This window comes from Lepisosteus platostomus, chromosome 23 (assembly GCF_059453375.1).
Source record: "Lepisosteus platostomus isolate fLepPlt1 chromosome 23, fLepPlt1.hap1, whole genome shotgun sequence".
Classification (NCBI taxonomy): Eukaryota; Metazoa; Chordata; class Actinopteri; order Semionotiformes; family Lepisosteidae; genus Lepisosteus; species Lepisosteus platostomus.
This window is the reverse complement of record NC_142633.1, coordinates 6,218,179-6,228,618: the sequence shown is the minus strand read 5'-3', so window position 1 is coordinate 6,228,618 and position 10,440 is coordinate 6,218,179. Positions and strand designations below refer to the sequence as shown.

The following is a 10,440-nucleotide window of genomic DNA, read 5'->3' as shown; positions in this document are numbered from 1 at the left end:
TTGGTTTATGTAAAAGAAATTCAGTGAGGTTTATGTGACTTGAAATGGTGTTCTTCAGTGAAAATAAACTAAAAAAACAGGCTCCCTCCCCAAGCCCCCCCTTACTCCTCCATGACCTCTGTTTCTGTCCGGAACATTCCAAGTGCCATTGTTTAGCAACCAAGATATCTGTCACTTGGAGCCTCAGAAACCTTCATATTTGTTTTTTTTATTGTTAAATATTTCATATTGATTTATTTATAAGATATTAAAAAATCAATCTGAAATTCTTCTTCATACCTTGTCCAGAATTTAAGTACAGCAGCATCACATGTGTAGAACATCTATTTCCCAACCTCTAGGGGTACACAGGGAAGTGTATACTACCTGGGAAAATCCAAATGTCTTTATCATGAGGAAAAATAGACTGATAATCTAGTATACTGCATCACATTCATTGGTTGACCCATACTCCATGATCCACGAAGGAGTGTGTAAGTTATTCATTTTTGCTGCCACCTGATCTCATCTGTTTTATGTAGTAATTTACCTTTTAAAGACCAATCCAGCCCCCTGGACAAAGTTACTCAATCTTAGTTACTCAGATAATTCAGGTTTTCTTCTGAGTACCTTGTTTAAAAGAGATTGCTTACCTAAAAAAATACAGTGCCTAACAAAAGCAATCAGACCATTCTTGTTGTGTCCCATATTGCAAATTTAGAAAATCTATGACTTAGACACATCTTTTTTTTAAACTTTAAAATTAATTCAAAAACTTGATGCCCAGACTGAAGACTTTAAAAAGAAAGATTTGTTACAGTAAATGGGAGTTTATGTATAGCATACTGTATATTATGATTAAATGACGTCAAGAATTTATTATGAATTACTGACAGATGATTCTTATTGAACTTGGTTTTTGACAACTGTCTCAAACATCTGCTATAAACTCAATTTCACTAGGAATAATAATAATAATGATAATAATAATAATAATAATAATAATAATAATAATAATAATAATAATAATTGCTTACACTTATATAGCGCTTTTCTGGACACTCCACTCAAAGCACTTTACAGGAAATGGGGACTCCCCTCCACTACCACCAATGTGCAGCATCCACCTGGATGAATAACACAAACAACCACAAACTAAGTTTATTGAAGAATAAACCTATTACTTGTTCCTTTGCAGCCTACACATGCTGACGCAGCTACCCACCTGAATTATTATCTTCTAGATTTCTTTTTGGTTTCTTTTGCTTTTCTTGTAACGCACTTTGAGAAGATACTCACACTGTCTCTGATGCTTTTATCTCCCCTCTTGTAAGCTTACGTCCTGCAATTGTTGTTTTATTTGGTTGAGCAGTTTGAAATGTTTTTGAGTTGTGTGGAGCTCTCTGTTGCAGTTTGTGGATAAGTTTCCGTTTTTTTGTGACTTTCTGTTTTTTTCTGATTGCTTTCGGGGAGAGTGTGATGGGAAAAGAGGGACTATCAAGAAGAGAAAGAACGAGAACGCGGCAGGTGTAAATGTTATTGTTCAGCAATAAACCTTTACAGGAATATCTGTCTCCATGCAGTTCCCGTCCGTACAGGCAGAGTGTTTAACCACCACCGCACAAACCCTACAGTTACACCCACGTGATATCCCTCCATTATACCCAAGCACCTAGTCTTCTTCAAACCAAGCCACTCTAGAGATCTTCATGGTCATTTTCAAATCATTTCATCTTCTGCTTTCCACTTCCTTCATATCTGTAGCTTCTGCGGTGAAGCCAACTCGTGTTGTGTACCCTTTTCCTACTCATTCTGAGTCTCGTCCATCCAAATGTCAGTTGGTTTATCTCTCCACTCTGATTGAGATTCCCAAACTAGCCTCTGAATTACTCCATCTCCCTGGCTCCAGATCAACTCACTGTTTACTTTATGGCCTTTCAGCTGTAATATTTGCAATCTGTGACCTCCAACAGCAAGACCATAGACGCTGTACCTAGTGTTGAAGTTGACAAGGTCATGGCATGCCTCTTTGATTCACTTCCTTTTCCCATTTACTATTATCAGCCCCATTGGGATTGCCATTCAAAAATATTCTGGAGAAAAGAACTTGATAATTGATATACTGGCCCCTGTCCCCCATATGTCCTCTCTACCAAGCACCAACAGCCTCATTGGGAAACCAAGTACTGTATGTCATCACAAAAATCCTGCTGTACTCAAATGAAGGGAAATGTTCAAAACAAATAAACTGATTATTATATAAATGAATCTTCTAAATTGAATATTATATAAATAGTATAATACAAAAAGTTAGAAAATAGATGTATGGATTATACACTTAACCCTTTAATTACAAAGGGACCCTACCATTTTGAATTATAGTTCCTGATTGTGACAAAAGAAATAGTTCTATTAAATTAGACTCTGTATCATGCATATGTTTCCTTGTGAACTCATTGACAAATGGTATTAATGGATATGTTTAAATTAAGGGAGGAATTTACTGTTTGCATTTGTCTTAAGATAATACATTTGTCATTCATGTTGGGTATGATTTGGTTTAGTTTTTATTCAATTTTTTATGTTACATATTAAAAACATTTTGAACATGTTGTTTCGCCACACTGTGTCTTTTATGAAGACACTGGACTGAAACTGCAGTCACATAAGTCATTTCGCAATCTTTGCTGCAGTTCAAGAAATACTTCTGTTTTAATTTGGAAATCAAATTTTGGGGAAACAAATGAATTTCAGTTACATAAAAGCAGGAATATTAAAAAATGCAGTTTCGATATACTGTACTTACAGAACTTGTTCTGTCTGCAAATGTGTCTTTGATGTGTTTTCAAGAAAAAACTGATATCTGCATGTGAAAGGGGAGTGTTGAAGGATAATATCCAATCCAAAACGTTTTAAGGTGTTTTTAGTTTTATACTGTATGTATAAATATGAAGCTGAGGACAGGCATTTACAGTCAGAGAGGAAGCACTGAAGAAATCGTTACCTTGATACTCATACAGTACCTGCTGGACCAAGTGTGATTCAAAAGCTGCTTTCTTCAGAGTATAACCAAGGTAAGTTTCATTTCATAGCTGATGTGTTACAGGTCATCATTACAGTGTTTTACAGTATTTTCTCCAATTTACAATTGTATAACCACCGTAAGTGTTGTGATTTGCCTTCAGAATGTTTTACTATACAATATCATAAGAATATCAAGAAAATACCATGGCAATGTTTCTGGGAATCATTACTATCCCACAGTACATTTACTTTAGTAATTGTCTGATACTGCTGTACACCATAATATTCCCAAGGGCAAGCGTTGTACATTACTGTTACCAATCCTATGTATGGTCCTACTGCATCTTGCTTGACTAAATAATAATCACATAACTGTACATGTGTCTGTCCTGTTCCTTGTTTCTCTGTGCTTTACTTGTTCTTCTGGTTTGTCTTGTTGTCTGGGGCTATATATTTCCGGGTCTCACTTTCCTCTCGCTCGGTATTGGGATTGGTTGTAGAGAGGCTCGCCTCATCACGTCGCCCCACATCCGCTACCTGAGGTCTTATGTCTCGTTCTGACTTCGCCCGATACCTTGAGCCCAGAGCAAACCCCCTTATTTGCTCTGTTCCTGCCGCTACACATAGGGTCCTCCCTTCTTGCCGGTCTCTCTCCACAGCTATACCCCAGATTCAGTGACAGTTAGAAAATGGATGGGCGGATAATATGCTGTATATTTAATTATTAATTTGCTTTATAAAACTTTAAGCAGTATTCCATCTTTTTCATAAACGTTTTCTGCATCAGAGTCTTTAACTTAGTCACTTGCTATGGTTATTTTGGAAACATTCTGGCATGCTCGTTTGAACTACCTAATGTTTATTATCATTATAAAATGATATAAAGTTATAATGTTTTCCATGAACACTTGGTGTCGTTATTGCTGTAATGGATAATGAAAAGCTTGTAGCTTCATTGAACCTTTTATAGAAAATGGAAAAAGTAACACTAGTAGCTTTTAATTTAGCTCATCCAATTAGAGTGACATACTGTACTGTAAGTCATTCTTTGAAAGTCATTCAAATCACTTAAAACCTCTTTTTTGTTTTAAATAAGATATATTTTCTTATTGTTTCAAATAGTATATAAAGCCACTATGTACAATTCTAACAATAAATTGTCTGTTCTCTAATTACTATTAATTTATATTTCATTACGAATAATTCTGTTACTGCATTTAATTAAAAAATGAAAAATGTCAGTTAGTGTTACTGTACAGTATGATTAGTGCAGGAAAGCACTAATGGGTTAATAAACATTTACTTGTTATGATTAAAATAGGATTTGTGCAAAAGCCACATTAAGATAGATTCACTGTGCCACCTGGCAATTCCAGAGAGTAATGTAGTCCTGCAACAGATTATGTGAAAATCTAAAAAATGTTGGATTCTGAACATTGTCTTTTGTGGTTATTAAAATAGATATCTGGAAAAAACATACAAGCAAAGCCATGTTTGATAATCAAGTCACATTATATGGACATACAGTACACAACACATACAGTGCTAATAGGAATTTTACATACAGTTACACAATGTTTCCAAACTAAGACATTTTGTGACCTAATAGCCTGAAATCAAGACACATTTAATTAAAATGTATTTAATGTTCATTTACATATTGTAAGTTACAACCTCCAAGTGCAATGTAAATGCTCAAACAGAAAAGTAATTATAATTGAAAATCTAGAAAAGATTTTTTTATAAGTGGATACACCCCTTGGTAATACTATAGCAGTTGTAAATTAGGAAGGAGTGAACTGTGTATTGTTTATGTATAGTTTCTCACAGTGTACTTGTCTTCACCTCACTGCTGTCTTAAGAACTTATCTATATATGATTAATTTTACTCATTTCTTCCTACAAATATGACTTCAATCCACACTAGCATAACAATTAAAAATTAAGAAATTCATTATTAATTGCCTCTGACACAACCCGCTTGATGTATCAGAATAAAAGTCTCAAGGGGAAAATTAACACAGTATGCAGTTGGTAGTTTGGCATACTGTATATTTGTGGTACTGTAGATGTAACATGCATTATTAGAATATTAGGAAACTTCTAAGTAGTAAGTACCTACTTGTAAGTTATGTGAAAAATAATGTTATTTTGTGTATGGAATTCCGTTTTGCAGACAGACAGAAAGTTGACCTCATCTTCAGAAAGAGACCATGTCTGACCAGGTTAAGACTTCAGGAGCAGCAGACAATATGTGTGAGTATGTAGAGAACTGACATTGTTTCACAGATAAACTGTATTTGCAAATCTACAGGAGCTGTCTGAAGGGATAAAATGGGCACTCAGGGCACCATCAACTCCCATGACAGTGAGCTCAAAGGCTGAGACTCCGATATCAATGACTCAGAAATTAATCTTGAATCTGATCTACACGAATTACTCTATAATGTCAAGATTGAAGGTTTCAAAGCTCCAGAATTTTTTAACATGTCATGTAAAAGAAAACACCTGAAAGAGCTCTACAGCCAGATAATATTTAGATTCTAAACAGTTCACTTAGAATAATAAATACTGTATGTAAAACAATTTCAAGTTTCTCACTGAATGTTTTGATTAATTATTTTCCCACTTTGGGAGGACACCAAATCCTAATAAACCATTACAATCTGTCCTTTTTTCTTATTGCTTTGTTTTCATTAGTTAGATTTTATATTAAATGTATTACTATTATATAATGGTCTTTTAAAGATTAGGATATTTGAAGTTGGTGAATTTGGTTATTTTGTTCACTATTTGATTATAAAAGTTATTTTTTTTTGGAAAGGTATGGTGCTGTTTGCCATGGAAAGATCAGGGCGTATCAAGATTGGACTGCCCCCAAATAATTACAATGACAACTTCAGTGAATATTCGAAATATGTGGGAAATCTGCAAGGCATCTCTCACGTCGCCTTCAGCCCTCAAGGAACAATGTTTGCAGTCTGTAATGCACAGCTGTATTCTGGGTCTCCTCCAGCGAATCCAGATGAGAACTGGCTGAAGCAGAAAGCTCGGTGTGTAGGAAGGTCTGGGTGGGATCAAGTTCATTCCTTCTTCTTCCATCCAAACGTTAACACTCTATGTTGTCATGAAGAGTGGTGAACTGTACAGGGGTCCCCCTCCTGAGAATGAGTACGTGTCCTGGATGTACAGGGTTGCTACAAAGATAGGAACTGGAGGATGGTGCTTCCCTTCTCTGTTCTTTGACCCTGCGGGTATCCTGTACACTGTAACCACAGAAGGGAATCTGCTTAAAGGAAGCCCTCCGAATGATATGAACTACATCTGGAATAAAAACAGTGAGATTATTGGAACTGGAGGCTGGACAGAACTTACCCATTTCATGGCCTTCTCTCCTGATGGCAATCTGTGGTGTGTCTCCAAGAATGGAGGGAAGATCTACACTGCCCCACCACCCAGGATTGCCAGTGATAACTGGATTGGAAGAGCACAGAATCTTGGATCTGGCTACAATCAATTCCCAATCCTCGCCCTCACGCAAGATAAAACCATAAGTCAAATTTTAACTTTGGATTTTTCTGTTAAAGATGCAAAGATTCTTTCAAAAGAGCCTCTGATAGTTGGGCAACATGACTGTGACAACTCTACCGGCTCTGTTCCTTACACTGCAACTTTCGAGTAAGTGCTGCATTCTAAGTTGTATTTTCATTTTTCTGTATATCACAAAATACACAATACTTACAAAAATTACACACAAAATACACTGCCAATAGATCTAAAACTTAAATTGTAGGACTGCTGGTAATCATTTGGCAAATTTAACACAAAGATGTTTAAGGGTAACAAAATTTGAATTTAATGATGTCTGAAAATTTATTTTGAGATTTTATGAAATGAAAAATCTACTTTAAGTTGCATTTCTACATATATGTTCAACTATAACCTGTCAGTAAATCACTTGACTCTCAATTTAAAAAATGTTGTAGAAGTGGGTAAGAAGAATCACCACACTGCAACATAACTGGCAGCCCAGCAGGTGTGAGCCTGGCCAGTACCTGTATGGGAGACCTCCTGAGAAAGCTATGGTTGCTGCTATAAGAGGTGTTAGTGGGACCAGTGTGGGGTGCCCACCCTGCAGTCTGTGTGGGTCCTTATGCCCCAGTATAGTGACAAGGACACTAATTTCAGATTGGCATTTAACAATCATGGCCTCCCAGTAATCTCCATCTATGAATTGGCTTCATCTCTCTGTTCTCCTCACCACTGAGAGCTGCTGTGTGATGAGTGTATTGGTGCACTCTGGCAGAGCTACTCATTGGTGGTAGTGGAGGGGAGTCCTTGTTACTTGTAATTATTATTATCATCATCATCATCATCATCAATGTACTGCAATACATTTAAAAAACTACCAACTTACCTTCCTGTCCACTCTATATATGCTGAATTTAATGATGATGTCATGTGGGCATTTTCGGGCTTGAGGAGAATTAGAATGTGTGACAGGAAAGATGAAGGAACACCAGCAGAAGATACAAATATTACTAACATTGCAAAAGAACAGCCAAAAACTTGCAAAGGAACTACTTTGAAAATGTTGAATCCTGAGTTTGACTCTAGCCCAGTCCTCCTCCGTGAGGATTTTGCATGTTCTTCTCATGGTCAATGGCTTTACTTAGATAGATAGTTTATTGATCCCGTGAGGGAAATTGCAGATGCACCATCAGCTGTCTGTGTCTGGGAGGTTCCACACCTAAAGAGTGTCAGCAGGTTTGGGTAGCCTTTAGTCAGCCACAATTTGAGCAAGCAGTAACAACATGAGAAAACCCTCTCTTGCCATCTTCACTATCTCTGAAGTTCATGACATTCACCCGGCTGGTATGTCAGGCGAGTACTTACACAAGTTCTCCTTCTCCCATTGTGGTGCAGCCAGGTTGATACAGTCTGCAGCTTTGAAACAAGAAGTTGTAAAATAGAAAGTGATTTTTTTTTCAGGTTTTCTGAAACTGTTACCCTGGAAAGCTCTTTCACCCATTCTCATGGATTTACTGTGGAAGTTGGAGCATCAACAACCTTTAAAACTGGAATCCCATTGTTGGCTGCGAATGAAACCACAGTCTCTATTAATGCCAGTACTACTCACAACTGGAGTTTTACAGAGACAGAAAGGAAAGAGGTACAGTATGTTCCCAGTACTGGATTAACCTATTGAAGATGAATGGTGCCTTGTTTTGCATATGCGGAAAGGAAGTAGAAAACAGGGCACTTGACTAACAAGGTGACTTAGTGACACTAGAACACTGTTGTTATGCACATTTTAACTACAGTACAACTTAACTACACTCCTTATATTGTCTTGTTTGTTTATTAAGTTCAAGCACATCTGAAAAAGGCTCTACAGATGAAACACTGTCTCTTTCAGCATGGAATAAACCTTTACCTCTTCCTTTGTTTTTTTTTATTGCCGTAACCAGTGAACTGCTTTAGCTTACTGGTTTTGAATGCTGTATTTGCCCACTGTTTTCTGAAAGCAGAGACCCCAGCCAATGGCTTTTGCTTCTTTCATTGCAGATTGTTAATACATCCAGCCTGAATGCTACAGTGCCCCCTGGGGAGGCTGTGAGATTCAAGGCTGTAGTCCAGAAGGGGATCATTGATGTTCCTTACACAGCGAAGGTGCTCACTGTCTTTGGACACCAGACCACTATCACTGGGACATGGACCGGAGCTTCAGTTTCGAAAGTGGCAATAAAGGAAGAGCCTATTGTTAACTAAAACAGTTTAGTAGTTACATGCATGCAGATACTTTACCTTACAGAGCATTTATATAGGCAAATGCCAGAAATTTAACATTTAAAGCTATTTAGCTTGTGCTGTTATCTAGTAAAATGGGTATTTCCTTCAACAGCATAAGTATACTAATTTGCTTAATTTCTCTCCGATCAAGGAATTTGTTTGAATACATTTCTCTTTTAAACTACAATTTGATATGATAATTAGAACTAATTGTATGCCAAGCCATTTGTGTTGGATTGTTCAGAGCTATTGCATTTAATCATCTTCACTATACTGTACTTGGGTTTTTTCCTTAATTTTTGTAATAATTAAAAAATGATTATGAAATAATTTCATTAAATTATGATAATATTAAATTTCATTTCAATAATCATTTTGGTGCCTGGAACATATTTAGTATTTTTGTAATACTAAATAATTTAAAATGAGAAGTGCGTCAATAAAATATTTGAAGGGTGTATGTTTTCTGCTTGTCTCTCTTTTGTCTTGTTGACTACCAGTGTCCCATTCCGGTCCTGCAGAGCCTGAGTGCAGTTAGTTTTCTGGGTTACCTCTTTCTAAAGATTGGCCTTTAATAAACCAAGCCCTGGTCCTTGAAGGCTTAAACGTGAATTCAACTTTTTTAAAGGAGTTTATGATGAAAGCTCAGCTGTCTGTAATTTGTAATTAATCAGGACATCACTTTCTCACTCAACCATCATAGATACTGTACATTATCTCCCTCTGTCCCTTACATTTGTCTTTAGCATCCCTCTTCCACCCCATCTCCACCTCTGCAGCTACCCCTTGGTCAGTGTTCTCTCTGCATGGCCTCCCAGAAGGACTCTAGCCTCCTCCTCCTATGTCAGGAGGTTAACCATGAGCCAAGTGGGCAAAGTTATCTTAACTTTCATTACTCGACCTAATAGTTAAATCTCTGTCACGGGAAATACCGTGAAATGTAGTTAAAGATTCTATGCGAGACGGTATAATCCGGAAGTGACTGGAGTAGGACATCAGGTAGGACACAGCAGGATCAGGGTGGGTGGAAACACAGGGGGTGGTGACGGCAGTGATCTGGTGCAGGGGGGAGTGCAGGCGCACGAGTCCGAAAGAAAGTCAAGTAGGGGAAATCAGGGCGCAGTCCAAGGTCCAGGTGCCGGGAGATCCATCCAAGACAGACACAGGGAACAGGGAACGAGGAATACAGATAGTTAAAACATTGACAGGACAAGGCGCTCCGAGCCCCAAGCTCAGAAGGTCAGGACACCGTGGTGAAGCCTGTGCTCTCGGGCCACTCCTGTGCCCGGTGGTAGGCGGGCATCCAGGCGTCCGTCTTCCAAAGCTGAGCCCAGAACTATGGAGACGCCGGGCTTCAGTAGGGAAAACAGGATAAGATACAGCTGGGACAAATACAACTGGCAACACATTGAAAAAGGTAGGAGCAGCCTATAGAGGAGGGATGACGGCCATCACAATCTCTTAGAGACCAGGATGCTATGAAATGAACGAGAAATGAACGGGAACCTCCCTTTTCTGTAAAATCCATTCACTAACCAGTAGATTGTGTTTGTAACCCAGGGATTCTCTATATAGGAAAACCGAGTTTCCTTAAAGCAGTAGAATGGCAAATTCTCTTAACAAAGTTCAAATACTGAACTTGAA

At 37.7% G+C, this 10,440-nt stretch overlaps 1 long non-coding RNA gene across 1 annotated transcript; it reads left to right on the top strand.

Moving 5' to 3' along the window:
* The first annotated feature begins 2,940 nt into the window (after positions 1 to 2,940).
* Positions 2,941 to 9,254, top strand: LOC148641922 (uncharacterized). The gene is made up of 5 exons (XR_015929638.1): positions 2,941 to 3,053; positions 5,180 to 5,259; positions 5,828 to 6,681; positions 7,996 to 8,176; positions 8,572 to 9,254. It is a non-coding gene; the product is annotated as an uncharacterized LOC148641922 (long non-coding RNA).
* The last annotated feature ends 1,186 nt before the right edge of the window (positions 9,255 to 10,440 follow it).